A 17999-nucleotide genomic window follows, 5' to 3' on the forward strand; every position below is an offset into this window, starting at 1 on the left:
TGTCTTCACCTTCAGGTGTTTTCAGATAGAAAGGCATATTGTTTATTTCTCTCTACTCACATATTACACGTGCCCCTTTCTGAAATGCCCTCCGATTTGAAGTCAGGAAATGAGGAGCTGCGAGTCAGTAACACTGCCGAGCCATTTCATCCTGGCCATAACTCCTTCGGTCCTGGACTCGGGGACTCCCCGGTTTCTCCACTTGAAGTATCCACTGAGCACTGCACGTTCAGCTCTCAGTCTGGCGGCTGCTCTAAACAGCCGCACAACAATGCCTTATCTGTTGGACCACTTGTGGAATCACAGTTTGATTCAACACGATTTACTGATGTGGAAGGCGACAGTTCAGACTATTGTTAGTTGCAGGAGACAGCCTGAGAGAGAGAGAGAGTCAATTTACATTTCAACTGTATAAATTCAACCCGTAATCCATTCAGGTCGACTCTATTCCGCCTCCTCCCAATCGTGCATTAGAGTGCTGCTTTCTTCTACAGTACTCGGATTCTCTCCTCACAAATAAAACCCCCCAGCAATAGCTGCACCCACAGTTTCAGGTCGCATCATATGACATACCGCTGCGTCTATATGTCTGAATTATTAACACATTTACACACGCCAACAATGTGGCTCCTGGAGACAGAAGCACTCCTGAACCATGAAAGCCTGAGAGGGTTCTGTAGTTACCTCATCTAACCCCATCCCAACCCCCACCGCAGAGGCAATGATTTCTATGAAAGCAAAGGTAGAAATCAAAGTAATGGGTTCAAGAGCAGACTGATCACACTGACCTCGATGACAGGAGGCAGTGTGAACACAATGTTAGAAAAAGGCCACTTGTCCCAAAGGGAGCTCATCTCCCTCCAGTAGATTAACTTGTCGTGCCATTCAATCGTGAACAACCCCAGAGACAATTGTATGGTTAAGGTACACATGGCTGCATCAAGCTGTGCATGGGTCCCTGGTACGCAAACACCAAGTGTCACTACGTACTGAGGTTCTACCTGTCCCTGGTGTTGCGAAGGATGGGCCTGGCCTCGCTGCCGCAGAATGCTCCGAGTAGTTGGACCGTTCCGTATCACCTGTCCTTTGTGGAGAAGTTTATGAAGAAAAACACCTTTGACCACAAGTCCATCAGGAAGTGGTCAGCACATAGTGTCCTTGAGACCCTTCGGGAAAAGGAGAGGGCGGATCCTATCGAGCGGTTCCCTGGGCAGACTGTCAAAGTCATTTGGCAGAATGCCTCATCGCCAGAACTTTCCAACAAGCACCAAGACATGGCTTGGCTGGTGGTGAGAAGGGCTCTGCCTGTGAGATCCTTTATGCACGCCCGGACTCTCAGCCGCACCGCACGCTGCCCTCGAAGCGGCTGCGGGGGGGGGGGGGGGGAAGAGACTGTCACACACCTCCTTCTGGAATGTGCTTATGCAGAGGAAGTCTAGAGAGGAATGCAGTGGTGTTTGTCGAGGTTCGCCCCGAGCAGCGCCGTGACGCGGGACTCCGTGCTCTATGGCCTGTTCCCCGGGACGCACACCGAGACAAACATCAACTGTGCCTGGAAGATCATCAACTCGGTGAAGGACACTCTCTGGGTGGTCCGAAACCTGTTGATCTTCCAGCTGAAGGAGTTGACCCCGACTGAGTGTTGCAGACTGGCACATTCCAAGGTCCAGGACTACGTGTTGAGGGACACGCTGAAGCTTGGGGCAGTTGCCGCCAAGGCGCGGGGGGTAAAGACCACTGTGTAAAGTCTGCCTGCCTAAGAAGAACAGGGGGTCCACGCAGTCATTTGGGCTCTGCTGACGCCTCAGCTAAATATATGGACATATGATTGATAAATGTACAGACCTGTATATACAAATGATAAATTCTGATCTCTGTAAGTAAATGTTTACATATGTATGGCATGACCAACTGTACAGACTATCAAATTATTTTATGAATAAAGTATATTTTTGAAATAATAAAAAAAGCCTATTATCACAAGCCTTTTAGCTCTGAGCACACACTTGCAGTTACTGTTCAGTTATTTCCATTGAGCCTTATTTATTTAGAAAGAACTATTTCCCCAAAACTCATAAAATATTGCATCTGTGTTTGGAATGATTCTGCTGAGACAGCAACAAGCCTGGTTTAGAACATAAGAGAGTCTACGATAGCCTCACAGAGGAATTCCTCTCACTGCAGGGGTGGGAGTAGAGAAAAGGAAGGACCATTCAATGGCAGAAAGAGGCGATACAGGGCACTGAAAGGCACAAGGAAAATACAAGGTTATGGTCAAATATGGCCAGATGGGATAGCAGGAATATAAAGGGCAACACAAAACACAAGAGTGGTGAAGATAGATTGGGTCAGAGTCACACAGTTGGCCGGGAGGAGAAACAATAATATGCTGGCCACTGTTGTTGATTATTTTCCAGCAAATTAAAAGCAGGGTTCAGACACTGTCAAATGTGGAACATACACTGCTGCCACCAGCTGGCACTCAATGGAATAAGATGCTTTCTTTTATTCCTTGCAAACTTTTTACGAATGGGCACTACCAATTATCTGTCACTTTAAATAGGAAAACCAGTCAAAGAATATGCAACAGAGTTTATTTCTGTTGGTTAGTGTGATGACATAAAAAGAAGACAATAATGAGAAAAATTAAAAGGGTGTCTGGAAACAAAATTCTTTACAAAAATATTAATTCAAATGTGGATCTGTCAGTCACAAACTGATTAAAGCAGAATCCATATATCTTTTTCAGAATTGAATTAATATATCACCTGAAAAGGAAAATTTTAAAAGATTTGGAGCCAAGAGAAGAATTATTGATGTGAAGGAAAACACTGATCGTGCATGGATTGAATGAACTGAATGCTCTGCCTGTGCTAAGGTATTCTATGACAAGAAGCATAGAAGCCACTTAACATACCCTAAGTTCATGCCAGCAGTCTCTGTAATTAATTCAAAGTTTTAAGTTTTATTAGCCTTGTTTCTAAGTCCACCTTTGAGCATAACCACCCCTCCCCCCATAATCTCCCCAGTTCAAGGTCTTTAGTTTGTCCATGTTTTATAATATGGACCTTTTGTGCATACTGTATTCTTATTGCTACATGGGCAGTTGTACTATTAGCTGCTTCAGTCCTAAACTCTGAAGTTTTCTCTCAAACTTTACTACCTCTCATTCCTTCCTTAACCATCTCTTTAAACTTTCAGTCACCTGGTCCAAGACATTGAATTTCTGAGAGTGGGTCATAGTTCTGACACCAGCCTCTATTCTGGGTTGGGAATTTGAACTGGCCATTGAAGAACCTAAGAATTTGTTTGTTTATCAGCCAATCTGGACAGGGTATGACACATCCCTCTGGTCAACACATCCTGACATGGGACTTGAAACTGGATCTTTGGGCCCAGAGGTAGGGACAGCAGCACAGGGTCCACAGAACCCTGTTTAGCAGAAGCTCATATGCAATCTTCCTAGAAGTGACTAATTTAGGAGCAGCTTCTATGACATATATCCAGTTGGGAAGGGCAAACAGATTCCTGTATTGGGAGATATATTTGGCATGGTGCATGAGTGGTGCCTTCACAGTGTGAGGTACTAGTAGCAGGACCATCAGTAGTGGGATGGAACTGCTTGCAACAGGATGGCAATGACAACATATTAGTGGAGATATCAGCTTCCATTAGTGGCTGCAGTGATACATCTTCAGTTTTACTAGTCCTGAGCACTGTGATTTAATGCCAGCAACTTAATAAATGGTCTCATAGCTCGCATCAGCCGTTGTGAGGCTGGCTCCATTCACTTTCCACACTCCTTTACAGTGGGGATCTTGTGTGCAGTTGGTAAAATTTCAATTCATTGCGGTAATAGGGGTTAACTGCCTTAGTGGATGCCTTAATTGGCTACCAGCCGCTGCCAGGAGGGTAGCACTCACTGTTGGGCTTCTATCTTTGAGATACATGCACAGAGACAGGAACCTGCTGTGCAGCCTGTCTTATGTAAGTTGGTTTTTTTTCTTCTTGTACACCTGAGGTTGCAAAGCCAGCTTATGAAGCCCAATGTCTCTTGTCTGACTCAGTTTTGAAGTTTATCTGGTAACATTGCTGTGAGCAGCCTAGGGACATTTTAAATGTTTTACAATTAGCCTCAGGTACCCTGAATTAAAAATAGTGAAAGAAAATACAAGTGTTCCTACTCTTGATCCCTATCTAGTGAATCCTGCTAGAAGGCATCATGTTAACTATTTGATAGAACCTGATGGAGTTCTCTTATGATGTACCCAGTGTGGCTTGGTATCCAAACAATATCTAACGTTGGACCTATGAAGAAACCTGGGAACATGTTGCTGAAACTGAACATGATTCCTAAGACCCAGTCTTTTGTCTGTCCTGTTTTTCTCAATGTTTGGGCTCTATCTCTTACTCTATTCCATCTCCCCCACCCACCGACCCCACCATCTTCTGCATAAATACATCCTTTCCCTAGCTTAGCTACCATCAGTTTTGAAGAAGGGTCATTGGACACAAAATGTTAACTCTGATTTCTCTCCATAGTTGCTGCCAGACCTGACAACTCTTTGCAACAATTTCTGCTTTTGTTTCTTAAAATGTAACCTGTAACTTACATCTAAAAGTTTGCGGTACATAAAGTGATAGAGATGTACAACATGGAAACAGACCCTTTGGTCCAACCCATCCATGCCGACCAGATATCCCAACCAATCTAGTCCCACCTGCCAGCACCCGGCCCATATCCCTCCAAACCCTTCCTATTCATATACTCATCCAGATGCCTTTTAAATGTTACAATTGTACCAGTTTCCACCACTTCCTATGGGAGCTCATTCTATACACACATGAAAAAGTTGCCCCTTAGGTCTCTTTTATATCTTTCCCCTCTCACCCCAAACCTATGCCCTCTAGTTCTGGACTTCCCCGCCCCTCTATTTATCCCATCCATGCCCCTCATAATTTTATAAACCTTTATAAGGTCACCCCTCAGCCTGACACTCCAGGGAAAACAGTCCCAGCCTGTTCAACCTTTCCCTTTATCTCAAATCAAGGCATACCAAATGCCTTCTTCACTATCCTATCTACTTTCAAGGAGCTATGAACGTGTACTCCAAGGTCTCTTTGTCCAGCAATACTCGCTGACATAATTACACATTGACTTCATTTTACTTATTGTTGGTTCACCATGATTTAATGTTTCAAATACTAGATGTACAACCATCCCCAGATCCTTTCCTTCTTTCCTTTTAACTGGTTTTACATTGTCCAAGCCACACTCTGATATTTAGCAGAACACAAGAGAACATTGACAAGAATTGGTCAATTAAAGCTATCCACCAGATCAGGCAAGTCTGATTATCAGCAAAAATCATCTGTAAATTAAGCTCATTTCCTCAACATAGCAGTTCACTTAAAACAAAATCAGTTCACAAAATATATGTTATCCAAAACAGCAAGACTATCCAAATAAATCAGAGATCTGCATTGTAAAAGCAGAGGCTGATAATTTTATTGATTAGCTGACTACATAGTTAAGTGGAAGAGCTGAGCTACGATTTTCTCTCAGAATAAGAGTGACAAAGGTCAAGAGCATTTGTACGAAGTGTGCTTATTTCAAGTATACAGAACCTTTGTAATTCTAATATGTCAAATAATGGGCGAATACAATCATTTTCATTACTGACTTATAATTTTAAAAAACTTGGCTTCAAGGGTGAGGGATTTTGTGTAAACAGGTATTTTAAATATTTTGATGGCCATTGCTTCTGTAAATACAAAGTTGAACATCTGGCATGTCAGACTTAGGGGTGTGGTGGGTTGGGGTGGAGCGGCAATGTCATAGATCACAATGAAGCTGGCATGCAATTCCTGAATGGGAACAAAGTGTGTCAAAACGACTGAGTCATATAACTTCGATTCATGTGATTGGTTAGTGTTTGTGGCCAGAAAGGGGTCGGAGTGGATTACAATGATTGAATTTTTGGCTGATCAGTTGATAACTCATTCTTTTTATTCCAGCCAATCAAAAAAAGCAATAGCTGACAGATAAGAGGTAGGGGAAGAAATCTATCATATTTTTTTCAATAAGTAACTAGTAACCAACAGTGTTTGAAGGTGGCAACTTATGGACTGCCATTGAATTGGGCCTCGCTGCTTTCCCATATTATGGAGGAACAAATGACAAAGGTTCAACCAATGTAACTGAATATTCCAAAAGCTGTTTGCCTCAATCTAAGTTAAATCCAGCCTGGTACAAATGAGAAGTGAGACTTTGAGTGAGGACTGGTGGCAGTCAACAGCGTGGCTCTGAGATTGTTCTTTCTCCTCAAGAATGTCAAGGAACTTGCTTGCAGTAAATGGCCCTAGCAGCCCTTTGCTGAGGCCAACTCAGACCTGATTATAATCACTGCACATGCTCAGCCTCATTTTTGACTAAGTTAGCATCAGAGTCCTGAAATAGGTCTCAAAGTTTTGATTATGGACCTCATGCTTGTTGACACAATCAGCCAGCATAATTTTCTTTTACCTCTTGTCGGATGTAGGCATCACAAACATTTGTTGACCATCCCTAATTACCTTTGAGAAGGTGGTGCCAAGTTTGACCCAACACAATGAAGGAATAGCAAAGCAATTCCAAGTCAGGACGGTGTGTGGCTTGGAGTATAGCATGAAGGTGATGCTGTTCCCCCATGCACCTGGTGCCCTTGCCCTTTCAGGTGCTCAATGTTGCAAAGGTGTTGTGCCCAAGGAAGCTTTGCAAGAAGCTGCAGTGCATCCTGTCCATTGCTGTCACTGAGAATTGATGGTGGAGGAGTAACTGTATGTTTAAAGTGGTGAATGTGGTACCAATCAAGCAAGCTGCTTTATCCTGGATGGTGTCAAGCTTCTTTAGTGTTGTTGGAGTTGCACCCATCGAGGCAAGTGGGGAGAATACCAGCACATTCCTGATTTGTGCATTGGATATGGATGGCTGATAGGGAGTCAAGAGGTGAATTATTCATCATCAGAATTCCTTATACGCTTTCAGAGCCACAATATTTATGTGCTGATTCAATTCTGTTTCTGGTTAACGGCAACACCCAAGATGGTGATTTTAGGGATTCAGTGATGGCAATGTCATTGAATATCTAGGTTAGCTAGGTCAATTTTCTCTTGTTGGTATGTGTGTGGTTTGATTGTTACTCACCATTTTTCAGTCCATGCTTGAATGGGTTTCCAAAGCTAGTTTCATAAGGATATAGATGGCTTCAGTATATGAAAATGTTGTTGACAATCCGCCATCCTCAGACACTCAAACAACACCTCCACATTAAAGGAACTTACCTATAAGAGTATCTGTCTGCATTCATATTAATACTTTGATCTTGGAGTTATGTATGAAATCAATGTCTATAATTTGTAAGATGCAAAGATCATGAAATTAATTTTTTGTGCCATCTCTCTTTGCAAGTAGGATTACAGAACCTTTCCTTTATTAACTAAAGTGATTTCAAAACAAACTAGGGGATGAATTTGAAGCAATCAGGTACAGTTTTATTTGTTTTGATAATCATATGATGAATTTCTATACTAGAAAGAGAGCTGGGTTCAGAAAGAATCTAATGTGAGGTTCCATCATCACATAATCTGCTCTTCATAAACAATGATGGCAAAGGGAAATTTTTCAAAGATTAATATCAAATTGAGTTCTTTGTGTGAAGTGAATTCTCAGTTTGTAATAAAACATGAACTTCTTTATCTAAGTGTTTATTAAATAGGCCGGAAATTAATTTAAGAAGTTTTTTTCAGAGCAAAAGCTTTGAATAAATGGAAATATAGATCAACTGCGGCTCTTGCACTTGTACTTAGAATTTCAGAATAATTATTAGTTCAAAGAATTAATTAGACAGCTATGCTACCTAATTCATATTACCAAGTTGCTGAATTCCCCTCTGGTTATTGTTAAACAGTTTGATCAAACATTAAGATCTTCACCTTCCTCAGTTCTACCAAACCTCAGGGTCTTGCCCCTCCATGGTATCCCATTGTATTCTCAAACTCCTAGGGAGCAATATCATGGCTATTCTGATGGCTGTTTATTTAAAAGTAACTTCTACAACATACTTCAAGTACCATGCTTCACTGACACACTTTTCAACTGATATTGTAAAGACCATATCATTTTATTTTCTGCATTTCGATTGTGAACTGAAATGGATAAAGGACTATTTGAATACAAAGTACTGAGGAAGGAATTGCTGTACATTTTAAAAGCAAGTTACTGAAACTTATTGTTCACTGACAATTCATTGTTGTATACTGTCATTTGAATCTATTTACTTGTAATAAATAGCAGTTCTTGTTAAGTAGAGAAAACTAGCCTATCAGACAGGTAAACTGGGGGCTTTGAGTGCTTTGTTTAACTTTTTTTTCTGTGATGACTACAGAAATACTGGAGTCTGCTTTCCAACCTGCTACCCTGGTGAGGCACAACAATAAGTTATCTCACTGACTTAAGCTTTGTATTCATAAACCAATAACACAACAACAAAGAACAAATTAAATAAAAAAAAGCAAAGATAACGATGCAAAAACAAATCAATCAAATCACTCAATCACAATTGTGGGCGGCACGGTGGCTAGCACTGCTGCCCCACAGCACCAGGGTCCCAGGTTCAATTCCAGCCTCGGGTGACTGCCTGTGTGGAGCTTGCACATTCTTCCTGTGTCTGTGTAGATTTCCTCCCACAGTCCAAAGATGTACAGGTCAGGTGAATTGGCCATGCTAAATTGCCCATATGTTAGGTACGTTAGTCAGAGGGAAATGGGTCTGGGTGGGTTACCCTTCGGAGGGTCAGTGTGGACTTGTTGGGCTGAAGGGCCTGTTTCCACACTGTAGGGAATCTAACCTAATCTAAAATTACCTCAGAGTACAATGGGACCTTGATCAGATTGGCCAATGGACCAAAGAATGGCTGATGGAGTTTAATTTAGATGTGCTGCATTTTGGAAAAGCAAATCAGTACTGGACTTATATACTTAATGGTAAGGTCCTGGGGAGTGTTGCTAAACAAAGAGACCATGGACTGCAGGTTCATAATTGCTTGAAAGTGGAGTCCTAGGTAGTCAGGATAGTGAAATAGAAGGGTCTGTTTCCACACTGTGGGGAATCTAATCTAAAACTGTGGATTGAATCTGGAATGTTAAATGATGCAGTTTCATAACTTTCTGAACCATCTTATGTCATGTTTAATCATTTTTCATGGCAATTTTTTCAAATTTCTGCAAACATTAAAAAATGATTTCACAGCTTTCAGCGCATCTTGTTTATAAGATGGGGCATGAGTTGAAAGCCTTCCTCTAGTGGACTATGCATTAAGCTGTCACATGATCTCTTTCTGCAAACAAATATCAACAGATTGAATTTTAGCTCTGCAACAACAAATCAAATCCCAGCCTATGGGATGTCCAAATAGCAGCTCTACAGAAATAACTACCCAAATTACAATGTCATGTGTAGACAAAGCTCCAGGCTCAGGAAACCAAAAAGCAAATTCTACTTAAACTGCATTTATAGAAGTCAAGTCAACATTTTAATAATGGTAAACACTAATCTATCACAACGAAGCTAAAGTCAGAGTAAAATAGAAACCTAACTTTGTCACTATTCAACAGCCAAAAGAGTTGTTCTTTGTCTTTTTTTCCATCATTTTCAATCTATGACTATTCTCATTGATTTTACTCATTATTTTCTTTCACAAAATTCAGCAGCATCACTGAACTAAGTGTTTCATCATAAAATATATGGCCTTCTATAAAGTAGTTTAATTATATAAGTAGGAGAAAGTGAGGACTGCAGATGCTGGAGATCAAAGCTGAAAATGTGTTGCTGGAAAAGCGCAGCAGGTCAGGCAGCACCCAAGGAGCAGGAGAATCGACGTTTCGGGCATGAGTCCTTCTTCAGGAATCTGAAGCCCATTCCTGAAGAAGGGCTCATGCCCGAAACGTCGATTCTCCTGCTCCTTGAATGCTGCCTGACCTGCTGCGCTTTTCCTGCAACACATTTTCAGCTAATTATATAAGTATAAAAGAACCAAGTCTTATCTATAAAATCCAGAAAGCAAAATAATGATCTTATCTATAAAATCCAGAAAGAAAAATAATGAGAACATGAACAACTAAAAATGTCTACATCACAGACTTCCCTTTAAAAAAAGACTTCAAATATACCAGTCACCATGGAAACTGAACAGATGCAGGAATATTATTGCAACAGTTGAGCTCCAGACTTCACAACAAAAATTTGTGCCTTTCGTAACCTTACTTACTAAATCAATAATTCTGTGTAAATGTTATGTACTAATTATGTCACCAATTGTAATCTTTTCCACACTTGACAAGTTAACACTTTTTGAATTTGTCACTTATTACTAAAACTTAAAAAATTTAAGATGTTTAGATTACATTACATTACAGTGTGGAAACAGGCCCTTCGGCCCAACAAGTCCACACCGACCCACCGAAGCGCAAACCACCCATACCCCTACATTTACCCCTTACTTAACACTATGGGCAATTTAGCATGGCCAATTCACCTGACCTGCACATCTTTGGACTGTGGGAGGAAACCGGAGCACCCGGAGGAAACCCACACAGACACGGGGAGAATGTGCAAACTCCACACAGTCAGTCGCCTGAGGCGGGAATTGAACCCGGGTCTCTGGCGCTGTGTGGCAGGAGTGCTAACCACTGTGCCACCGTGCTGCCCACATTGATGACCATCACATTGATCTGGAGCATCCAAACAGATCAATGTATTTTTATAGGTGATTAAGAATGTGGTTCTGAAATCCATCTCTCTTTCCTTCTCCCCCTCCCTCTCTCTCTCTCTCACACACACACACACAATTATATGCTACATTTTGGAAGTAGTAAAGGAGCTGGACCTCTAATTGCCCATCCTGACACAGAAATCTCACTCAAGCTTTGCCTTTTTCATTCATTCAAAAAATGTGGGTGTTTCTTGTAAGGGTAGCATTTGTCCTTTGTCTCTAACTGCTGTTGAGAAGATGTTGGTGAGCTGTCTTTTAGAACAGTCATGACCAGGTAGAGGATAGGCGTAAATAGCGATTTTTGAAGTAATTTTCTGACCATTTCAGAAAAAACATGCTTGTTTTGTTTCTACAATGGTATTGGTGAACTAGTTGGGTATTTATGGCAATCTGTTCACTTTTTACTTGTTACTATTATGTTATTCCAGATTTATTTCAATTGAATTCATTTAGTCAAGTAATTTTAAACTCCTCAACTGCTGTGGAATCTAGTTTATTCCATATTTGCAATTTGTATATTTGTAAACAGGAGCTGAATCAACTGAACTTTTCCTCTTCCTGATTCAACTTCAAAAAGGGTGGTAGGCGTTTGGAACGCGTTGCCAGCAGAGGTAGGCACGGTACATTCATTTAAGATGCGTCTGGACAGATGCATGAGCAGGTGGGAAGCAGAGAGATACAGATGCTTAGGAATTGGGTGACCGGTTTAGCGAGTGGATTTGGATTGGCTCAGTCTTGGAGGGGCGAATGGCTTGTTCCTCGGCTGTAAACTTTCTTTGCTTTTTGTTCTTCTTTGTTCAATTTCCAACTACAAACAGTGAATTCTCAGAAATTCAGAAGGAGTTCTCGATTAAAACTCAGGAGTATCACTCATCATAGAATTCTGACAGTGTGGAAACAGGCCATTTGGTTCAACACTTACACACCAACCCTCCGAACAACATCCCATCCAGACCACACCCTAACCCTGTAATCTTGCATTCCCTTTGGCTAATCCACCTAATTTACATGTCCCTGGACACTACTGGCAATTTAGCATGGCAAATCCACCTAACCTACACATCTTTGGACTGTGGGGGGAAACTGGAGCTCCTTGAGAATACCCACGCAGACACAGGCAGAATCAGCACAGACAATCGCCCAAGGCTGGAATTGAGCCTGGGTTCCTAGTGCTGTGAGGCAGCAGTGCTAACCATTGAGCCACTGTGCCATCACCTTTTTTTTGGCAAATTTCTATGTACAAAAGACATATCTCATCCCCTTGTCCCTATTCCAGCCCTCTCCTTGTGTAATACTAGTTCAGGGACCAAGTATAACACATGGAGAGGGCTGGAATAGAGAAACACAGGATCATAACTTGCACAACATCATAACATCTGAAACAAGAGAGTCACAATTCCTATGTGACTTGGGGTAGTACTGCAGTCTGTGAATCAAAGTTGTGAAGTTCAACTACAACCGCAAAGACTAGAGCATAGATCTAGGCTGACACTCCACTTTAATACTGAGGCAGTGGTGTGCTGTTGAAGTGGCTCTTTCAGTTGAGACATTAAACCAGGGCTTTGACTTACCGATCAGGTGGATATAAAGGAAGACCAATGGAGGATTTCTCTGTGGCTTCCTGCCCAATATTTACACTGCAATCAATCAGCTCAGTTCTGTGGATAATTGTTCATAGCCATCACCACCTCATAACCCCTCCTCCAACACAATTTCAGCTGCTCTAGCTTACATGTGTTTAGCACAGCAACACAGGGTTGACTCCTAACTGTCATCTGAAATGGGCTAACAAGAGACTCAATTGCATCAAATCACTATGAAAAGTCAAAGAAGAAACATTTTAGGTGGACCACTGTTTGCAAATCCAAACAGTGCTGAGGATGAGGGAACGTGGTGCTGCCTACAGAGGTTGAGAAGCAGCCTGAGACTGGAATGGGAGCTGGTGCAGGGCAAGCCATGCAATTATACATGAGATAGGCAGTTTTATATTTAGCAGCTGTGTGTGGGACCAGCTAAAAGCAGGCAGTTTTGAAAGTATTTGCGAGGGATGGGAGGATGCCAGCTTGATGTTTCACCTATGACAGCAAACACCCTTCCACCTGCCTGACAAGGACAACACCATCACCTTCCTAAAGGGAGGTTAAGGATGGGCATTTATATCTTCATCCCAGCTACAGCAAACAATAAAATGCAAAGACATATGAGGGTGAGAGAGATAGGGACAGTGGTGGTATGGGTAGCTAAAGTGTGCAACTGTGCACATAATAAAAATCTAGCAAGATCAATAATTATCCCCTAGAGTACCTTAACCCAGATGGCTTTCTGCTTGGCAATTTGACTATAAATTCAGCTGATGCTCGCATATGTTAGAACACCCCAGAGCAAAATATAGTTTATTTTGTCATTATCAGTAACATTTTTTTCCTCAGGAATATAATAGATATTAAGATGGATCATGATCATCAGCCTCACACCATTGCTGACCAATGCTGAGAACAATCGAGTCCAACGCCCTAAAAGGCTAATAGGTGGATAATATGTCAAGGGAGTAACATCAGCCATCAACATCGATTGCCATTAGTCCATTATTTCCAATTTTCTCTCTTCTTCTCATTATTACTGTACAATATCTACTTACTGGAATTCAACTCTTGATTTAAACTTGATCAACTTAGTGATTTCAGGAAACTCCATTTGGATGTCATCCTGCATTAATTCAGCAGTGCACTGGCACTCAGCATCTGTACTACAAGCCACTGCTGACAAATTATCACTACAAAGCTGATCAAAATCAACTGCTGACCTACACAGGCAGTGCGGAAAACCCAAATAGGACGACAAAGGTATTAAATCCAAAGTGTACACTTGTAAATCTCCCATGCAATTAAGGCCACCCTTCAACCATGGATACTGCTGTGTTGTTCAGAAATCATAATCTATCAGATACTGGGAAGTCAAATTACTGACTAAATGGTAATTGTGCGAGACCAGGAATTGCTGTACACAGAATGCAGTAGAGAGATTAATCTTTGGACAAAGCAGCTCATGATCGAGGGAGTCAGCAGTAACAATTGGTGGTGAACAGAGAGGAATGGCACTTCGGGCATTGAGCATGGAAACAAACCCTTTGGTCCAAATGGTCCAAGCCAAACATAATCCCAAATTAAACTGGTTCCGCCTGCTTGCTCCCTCCAAACCTTTCCTTTTCATGCAATTATCCAAATGTCTTTTAAATGTTGTGATTGTGCCCAGATTCACCACTTCTTTAGGAAGTTGATTCCACACAGTGAGAAAGATGGGAAAGAAGTAAATTTCTAATGACTGGGTTACAAACCATTTGCAAAACTAACATGTAGTTGAGGGATCAAAGGTCTATGACTGCCTCTTACCACCCCCTGGAGGTAAGGGAAAAGAAATAAGAGGAAACAAAGAGCAACACAACTATTCTGTGGAACTGACAAGGATGGTGGAAATGCAACTGAAACAGCTGGGTACTTGAAAGAACTAAACTTGCAGGGCCTCAATGATGAAACAGTTGAATGGGAATGACTGGCTTGCTCTCCAGAGCCACATGGGTCAAATGACCTCCTCTGTACCATAATGACAATAAATCTTTTGAGACGACTGAAAAGCACACTGTGCTTTAGCTTCCAGGAGATGAGTTTGAATCCAGGCCATGCTGTTGCGATGAAGGTCTCCTCTCTACGCCTTTTGTGAAACTATGCCGATACAACTTAGACTCTTATGGATATGACCTCACTATTCAATGGAAATGAGCAATCTCATTAAGAATAGCAATTTAACAGAACGGATGATTCTCTAAGTTACCTTCAATTCAGCTGGTATAGAATCACTCAACAAATGTAAAAGTCCCATCATTCCATGTCATTAAGTATCGAGCTATCCCAGGCACTTTCAATACACTGAGTCATCTTGTTCATTTAGCATAAAATCATTACACGACAGTTTACTAGCAAACTTTATAGCACAGGAAACATTTATAATAACCCACATACAGCATCAGCGTTCTTAATTACACGGCTCTATTTGGATGTTTAACCCCTTCAGGTTTTTCCCAATTCGGTATGGCCAGACTAACAGAGTCAACTTTGTGTACAACTATTGTTTATGATTATGGCTCATTGTTCAATTATCATCAAATTCAAAATCTTATTTTCTGATCCCATTCCCTTTCCAGTTTCAATGAACCATTTTTCTTTAATACTTAATCATAAGCAAGGCCAGAATTTATTCACATTCATAATTGTCTTTGAGAAAAGTACTGGCGAGCTGCCTTCTTGAATTGTTGGAGATTTTGTGATGCGGGTGCCACAGTGCTATTGGTTTTAGGATTTTGATCCAGCTACAATGCAGAAATATGAGTCTTGGAGGGGAACTTGTAGTTGATGATGTTTCCAAACGTCTGCTCTCTTTGTTCTTCCAAATAGTAAAAGGAGCCAAAATGCCTCAGTGTGTCACTAAAGTGCATAATTTAAAAGTGTACACTTTTGCTACTTAGCCAGTGAAGGGAATTAATGCTTACAATGGTGGATTGAGAGCTGACCAAATGGGTCATTTGGTCCTGGATGTTGTTGAGATCCTTGAGAATTACATAGGTATACCCTTAAAAGAACTAGAAAATATTCTATCACACTCGTGACTTGTGCTTTGTAGATGCTATAGGGAGTAAGGAGTTACTGAATTCCGAGGATCTGCCATGGTCTTGTAACCAAAGTATTTACATGGTTGGTCCAACTCAGTTTTTGGTGAATGGTAACTCCCAGGACATTGATGGTATAGGATTATAAATTGTAATGTCATTGAATGTTGATGGAGATAGCGACATTGTTGGAGATGACCATTGCCTGGTACTTATGTTGCATGAGATTTACTTGACATTTGTTAGCCTGGGCCTGAACATTGTCTATGTCTTACTGCACTCAGACACAGACTGCTTCAGTTTCTGAAGAATTTCAACATTGCATTAATTAAACTTTCCTACTTCTGAAATTATGTAGGAAAGAAGTAAATGATGAAGCATCAGAAGGTGGTTGTACTGAGGATACTACCCCTGGGAAATCCAGCAGCATTGTCTTGCAGCTATGAAGGGTGAACCTGAAGAACCATATCCAGCTACTCTGCAAGACCTTTTGCTTCTGTTTCCATACCATTACCAATTGCCATTTCAACATCACAAATTGATTCATGTCTTTGTTCCTAACAGACTTGAATTTTCTAATATCTTTCTCATACATTTTAGAACTTCATCCTCAATACCCAAACTACTCCAAAATACCAAATCATTTACAACTTTGCTGCTTGCAACCTCCCCCAAGGTTAACAATCAACCAGGCTGAGTTCAGAAACTCTTACTGATTTGCAAGTCATTTTGACAAACATAGGAACAGGGCAGGTCATTCTGCTCCTCAAGCCTATTCTCCCATTCACTGAAATCAGGAACATTCTGTAACCTCACCTGATATTTCTGCATTGCTCTGCAGTCTTCAATGGAAAGTACCCAACGGCGTGAACAAATTGCTGATTTGCTTCTCTTCACACTTTGGTTTCTCACCAGTTCGCATAATCTTGTATGGAGACCCTTCTGCTATTTGGATATTGGGAGGAAATTTAGCTTGGGCAGGAGCTGGGAAAACTGTTGCTGTCAGCAGAACATCCCAATAATACAGTGTCAATCAATATTAAGGAAGTTCAGTGGAAATACATCATTCTATGGTCTGATGATGGATGCAGAAAGGTCATTAAAGTATTCTGATTATTTTAAGTGCAATAATGATGCTCGTTACACTACCTACAGAATAAACATCAAAGAACTCTTTCGACATACCCATGGAATGGATGCATCTATTGTCAATATCTCAAAGAGACAATCACTTAACATCAAAGGGGACTGTAAACGTTGGAACAAGAACATTCAGGTACAAAGCCCAAGAGAGAGATTTGCATTTTTACACTGTAGTCAAGGCTGATGTAACTGAATAGTGAATTAAATTTGCCAACTGCTGCAGAGATTCCTGCTATGCAGCAGTCTGATCGTAGATGTAGTAAGGTTAAAAATAATTTATGAAATCTCTTTAGATTGCCAAAGCTGATACCAGACATTCTCATAATAAAGGTCTCCTAAAGTTACCCTGGTGAATTAGCGCTTTGAGGTTCTGCTGCAAGAAGATTCAAACTGTTAGAATTTTAGTTCTTTGATTGCTGAACATTCTACCCAGCTCTCAATGTATGCAATTTTATTTCAATCATAGACATCAGCTACGAACAGATGACTTTCTCTTTCCTTTTAAAGCAGGTCATAAAGAATTGATAGAAGGTTTCAGATTTCTGCCACATTATTATTTTTCAAAGGTTTTGTGAATTAACTAAAGTAAAATGAATGGGGTTTTATTGGTCTTCTTCCAATTTATGCATAGCAACAATATGCAGAGGATTTAACCTCCTTTACAAAGCACAATTAAAGGCCATTATTTTGATTTGGTTACTATTCTATCAATTGCTCATGCTCTGGGATTATTGAGTTGTATTTAATATTTTAAATTTCAGAAAATAACCACTTGGGAGGATTTTATTATTTTACGGTGGGAAAGAAGGAATTGCACTTGTGTAGCACTTTTTACAAGCTCCACGTCACTTCACAGCCCGTGATCTTTTCTCAAAGTGTAATTGCTGTTGCAATGTTTGTAATTTGACAGGAAATTTGTATACAGCTGGATCCCATAAACAACTAGTACAATAATTATGAGGTAATGGAATGGATTTATTGCAGCAGGACCCATGGTTGCCAAGCCCACTTCCTCATGGGAGAGGCCCAATAATATTTTCCCAGTGGCTGGAAACATCTCTCACCCTTCTAATCCTCAACTGGGTCTAAGGGCAGAGGGGACTGATGCAGGATTCCCACTGGCAATGCCAGAATATCACTTAGGTTCATTGATAGAGCAATTGACACTCGCTCCACTATCCATGAACCTCCTGCAATTCAGTGGTGGCTCCGGGATTAAATGGAGGCTGTATGAGTCTCCTGTTGTATCAGCTGGCTGCCCAGGAAAATTTGTAAGGCCTACCAATGTGTATGTCGGCTTTCCCTCATTATTCTCCACTCTCTGCCCAATCAAGGCAGGCAATTAGCTATTGGAAGTCACTTCCCTGTGCTTGTCTCTGCCTCCC

The 17999-nt window shown here is 41.0% G+C and overlaps 1 protein-coding gene across 8 annotated transcripts in view; it reads right to left on the minus strand.

Moving 5' to 3' along the window:
• LOC122564410 (catenin delta-2-like) overlaps positions 1-17999 on the minus strand; it is a 1213649-nt gene that overhangs the window by 564642 nt on the left and 631008 nt on the right. Inside the window, exon 1 of one of the 8 annotated variants that reach the window (XM_043719234.2) lies at positions 61-285. The exons of the other annotated variants lie outside the window; for them this stretch is intronic. The gene's annotated coding sequence lies outside the window, so the exon portion shown is untranslated. Of the gene's footprint in view, positions 1-60; positions 286-17999 lie in introns of those variants that run through there. 8 annotated transcript variants of the gene reach the window in all.

Source organism: Chiloscyllium plagiosum, unplaced genomic scaffold (assembly GCF_037043375.1).
Source record: "Chiloscyllium plagiosum isolate Xiang-an unplaced genomic scaffold, Cpla_swu_hap1 HiC_scaffold_34, whole genome shotgun sequence".
NCBI lineage: Eukaryota > Metazoa > Chordata > Chondrichthyes > Orectolobiformes > Hemiscylliidae > Chiloscyllium > Chiloscyllium plagiosum.